The 4,972-nt window shown below is 34.0% G+C and overlaps 1 pseudogene; it reads right to left on the minus strand.

Moving 5' to 3' along the window:
- Positions 1 to 2,175: 2,175 nt before the first annotated feature.
- Positions 2,176 to 3,624, minus strand: LOC143680224 (microcephalin pseudogene; annotated as a pseudogene).
- Positions 3,625 to 4,972: the final 1,348 nt, after the last annotated feature.

The raw sequence follows: 4,972 nt of genomic DNA on the forward strand, positions 1-4,972 counted from the left end.
CTATGGACATTGAGGATAAGTCCTAGAACAAATGGTATTGGTGTTTCCAAGGAAGATTCTCTTTTTGTTATGACTTTAGGATTTTAAGGCTTACCATACTGGTTGAAAATCAACTTTTTCCCACTTAAAATGTATCTCATGTCATGAAATATTTTTCAAAAGTTCAAAAACACACACTATAAAAACCAAAAGGATAATGAAAATGTTATTTTTAACTACAGAATACATTTATTCTATCAAAACAATCCTATACTTCTACTGTTTTATATTAGCTTTACAGTTTGACATGATTTTAAAATAAATATATTGAAAACACATACTAAACCTAATGGAATGTAATATAGTTTCTTGCTGACTTTAATACATTTTTGGAAAACTAAACCATACAAAGAGTAGGTTAAAAATAGGGGTGGGCCATGATGGCTCAGCAAGCAGAGTTCTCGCCTGCCAGGCCAGAGACCCAGGTTCAATTCTCAGTGCTTGTCTATGTTAAAATACACTCACACACAAATATTTTAATTGTCTTTGAGAGATTTGGAGAAGTTTGTACTTGTAGAAAAGATATGCAATACATCTGTGATTATTTCAACCCCCATAACTTCTGATCTTGAAAGAAGTGTTTAAACTCATTGGAAGAGTAAAGGTGGTTAAAATTCAAGTTGTCTCCAATTTTGACTTCTAAGACCTATTTCTACTTATAATCAGAAAGGGCACAATCTTTTTTGTTTTGCCACTTTTGCTACTATTACAAAGTTCATTCTTATGTTGTTCCTGATATAGCTCGTTACTCTGATTACAATTAAATTACAGATAAAAATAATTCTGTTTTAAATTATATGGTTAAAGCAAAATGAATAGAAGTAAAACAAAGTATCTGACAATGAAATTCTTACCTGAACAAAATATGAAGTGCACTTTTCCATAACTAATATCACATAGTTTCTTCAAAAATATTGATATATATTTCCAAATTTATTTTTCATACCTCCTCTTTGTTTGATAGAATCAGTAGCTCATGTGACCTTAATTTTCTTTCTAAAATAAACTGGTTTGTTATGAACTGAGATAAGAAAAAAAAAATACAACAATTCTTATTAAGTTTGTCTCCTTACACAACAATCATGTTATAGTGAGAGACCAAAGGAAAAGGAGAAGGTATTCGCTCTCCTCAGTTATTCAGTTAGGTATTATTTATTCTGAACTTATGATTGGGCAATACCAAACACACATTCTTAAAAGATGGGAGGATATAATTTTAAATTATTAAAAAGTTGTGCGATATTTAACATATGGAAGTACTATTATATATTCTTATAGCAAAGACATTTGGAGAGATTCACATAATTTCACTGTACCTTTTGGATAAACATTCCCTTTCTTCTGTCAGTTTTCCCTCATTACAATCACCTACAAAATTTATCTTATAATCATTTTGCATTCCACCTTTAGAAGTGCTGTCTTCTTGCTGCACGCTTTTAGCATCAGTCAATTCTTTATTTTCTCTAGTGATTTCTTTCAAAGGATTTAAAGCACCATGATGTCTTTTTCCCTAGGCATTTTTTCTGATAAGCAAGTTCATCAATGATATAAGAAAAGTCATTTCCATGTGGGTATGTGTCTTTTCCTTTCTGAGGATTAGCTTTTCTGTAATACACTGGTGGTTTTTCGGTTTCAGGTATTCCTATAGAAGTCATGCAACTCAAAGTTATATTTTCTTCATAATTTGTAGGTTTCTCAGGACTGGAACTAGTTTTTGCTGCTAAATCAGTTAAATGTTCTGCATTTTAAAACTAATACTGGAAAAATTAGACATTTCCAATGCAGTCATTCTCTCATTCTTAGAAAGATGCCTTCTGCAGTTGGATTAACCAGGGCTTGAGGATGATTGCAATTCAGAAAGAAGATTCCTTTCCTTAAAATTATCAGGTGAATCACCATAATAAATTTTCCCACAATCACGAGTCTCTAGAACAGGCTTGGTCATAAACTACGTTTATCAACTTAAAAAGTTGCAAATTTTGGCATCGTAGATTTCATGTTGCACTTTTTTTTTTAGTAATTTTTCTTTCGAAAATGAATATAAGCATTCTGACACTGTTTCCTCTTTGCTGAGGAACGTTTGTGAATTGGATTTAGCAAAGAATGGTCTTTTGTTTAGAAAAAGTAGGAGACAAACTATATCAAACGTCTCCTTACAAGTTCCTTCAGATTGTATTTTTTTAAAAAATCAGGGATGACCCTTTCACCTATAATGTCTCTTAGCCACTTTATTTTTTCTTTGAAAGATTAATCTTAGATTTCTGAAGAGTTGGCTCATTGAGGTAATTGCAAGATGCTGATGAATAAATACCACTTGTTTTCAAGGTGAAGAAATACAAAAATCATTTTTAATTTCTTTAATGAATCCTCCCCATTTTGTTTCCTAATTTCTACATCCTATGTTTCCACAAAGATCATGAAAAGATCGATGTAAAACACCAGCAAGGGATTAATCTGAATAAGAAGTGTCATGTGAAATATTCAAAGGTGCTTCACACATAGGGTTAGCTGGATTATCATGAGCCTTTTCAATTTGTGAATGTAGTAGAAAGATTCTCCCTTTTTTTCCTTCATCACCTGTAATCTCTTTTCCATTGCACTGTGATGAGTAATATTAGTTTTACTTGCAGGACTATACATTAATGAACTGTTAGACTCACACAAAGGAATAGGTATATCTGGAGTTGTTTTTGCCTCTGTGGCTCTTTAGCCATTTTCTCAAATTTATTTTGAAGTTTTCATAGTTTTCTTGTGTTTTGGGAATAAAATCTTTGGGCTGCATACACTTTTTAAAAAATTAGGAATGATAATTGTTCATTAGTTTTAGCTTCAGGGAATAATGATTCATCAATGTGTATTCTAGCCATCCTGCATTTTTCAACCTAGAGCACTGAAACAAGTTTTATCCCTTTCTTCTGTGCTTTGTTCCAAGTGTTCTGGTATCCATCTTTGAGTATGTGGGTGTGTTAGAGTCAGTTGTCAACTTGGCCAGGTGAGCATACCTAATCTTGTTGCTGCAGACATGAGCCAATGCTAAGTGAACCTCATCTGTTGCTCATTACATCTGCAGTCGGCTAGGAGGCATGTCTGCGGCAATGAGTGATGTTTGACTTGATTGGCTGGTGCTTAAACGAGAGCGCGCAAGGTAGCACAGCCTAAGCAGTTTCGCATTCCTCATTTCAGCACTTGCAGCTCAGCCCCGGCCTTTGGAGATGCAGAAAGTCACACCGGGGAAAGTTGTTGGAACCCAGGGGCCTGGAGAGAAGACCAGCAGCGACAATCCTGTGCCTTCCACGTAAGAAAGAACCTCAGTGGAAAGTTAGCTGCCTTTCCTCTGAAGAACTAACAAAATAAATCCCCTTTTATTAAAAGCCAATCCGTCTCTGGTGTGTTGCATTCCGGCAGCTAGCAAACTAGAACAGTGAGTTACTTGCTTGCTAAAAGTTTTTGAAACCTTGCTCCCATATCTGTAAGTTGGTTTGCAAATGTCTTTGAATAAGTTTCTGTTGCATTGGATGATGGCACTTCAACATATGTTCCTATATCTTTCAGGATGGAACTTCCTGTGCCCCTGGGAGCCACCATCAGGGGACCAGGCATAAGCCCACATCTCCGGGGGCATCTGGGGCCAGGCTTGACTGTGTAGAGCAGAGGGCTCTAACCCCAGCCATGGCCCAAGAGCTGTGTGTGTGTGTGTGTGTGTGTGTGTGTGTGTGTGTGTGTGTGTGTGTGTGTAAAACATTTCATTCTGTGGATTTTTTCTGCCAGCATATAAAAAATAGTATCTTTATTCCATTTCACCTTCCAACCCATAAGCTTTGTATGTATCTTTATTAATTTGGTTCTATGTAATCTTTATGAATAACAGATTTTAATTTTCAGAGTCACCCTACATATATTTCATTTGATATATTCTTAAGTTTTTATGGCTTTTGAAGGCTGCAATAAATAAATTTGTTCAATTTTTAGATTTCTATTTTATTCTCTTGACATGTATAAATTGAATCATTTACATTTGAACTTTTATCAATATAAAAATCACTAATCAATTCTAAGAATTCATATATTTATATGTATTTGCTTCCAAAGTCATGTCATCCCAAAATTATGAAAGTTTTATTTCATCCTTTCTAATCTTTATGTCTTTTATTTTTTCTTCTTTTCTTATTGCATTGATTAGCACTTTCAGAACAATGTAAAATAGAAGGGATGAGAGAAGACATTTTTGTCTTGTCCCAAGCTCAGGGATAAAGTGTTTAAGAATTAATCAAGTGCGATGTTTACTGTGAGTCATTTATATATACATTTTTTTAATTTTTAGTTTTTTAAGCATAACAACATACGAACGTGAACATTCTTACCATATGATCATTCCATTCTTGGCGTATGATCAATAACTTACAATATCATCACATAGTTGCATATTCATCACCATGATCATTTCTGAGAACATTTACATCAATTCAGAAAAAGAAATAAAAAAAAATAAAACTCATGCATACATACCCCTTGTCCTCCCTCTCATTGACTGCTAGTATTTCCATCTACCCAATATGTTTTAGCCTTTGTTTCTTCGATTTATTTTCTATACCTCTTACTGCTCCCTTTTATTGATCACTAGCATTTCAATCTACTAAATTTATTTTAACGTTTGTTCCCTCTATTATTTATTTTTAATCCATATGTTTTACTCATCTGTTCATACATTGATTGTATAATATGGTTGGACTGTGTGTGTGTGGATATTTCTAAATACATTTTTTTTTTTAATGCTGGAAGTACAAGTTAACAAGTAATAATTGGCAGAAGAAATGAAATTTAACTGGAGGGAGGAGTTCAAGGAAAGCATCCACAGAGAAGGACACGATTTTCCCTTATACTTCAGATGTCCCACTCCCCGTGGCCTTCCTTCCTGGAAGTCGTCTAGCCTCTG

Source organism: Tamandua tetradactyla, chromosome 4, assembly GCF_023851605.1.
Source record: "Tamandua tetradactyla isolate mTamTet1 chromosome 4, mTamTet1.pri, whole genome shotgun sequence".
Taxonomy (NCBI): Eukaryota; Metazoa; Chordata; class Mammalia; order Pilosa; family Myrmecophagidae; genus Tamandua; species Tamandua tetradactyla.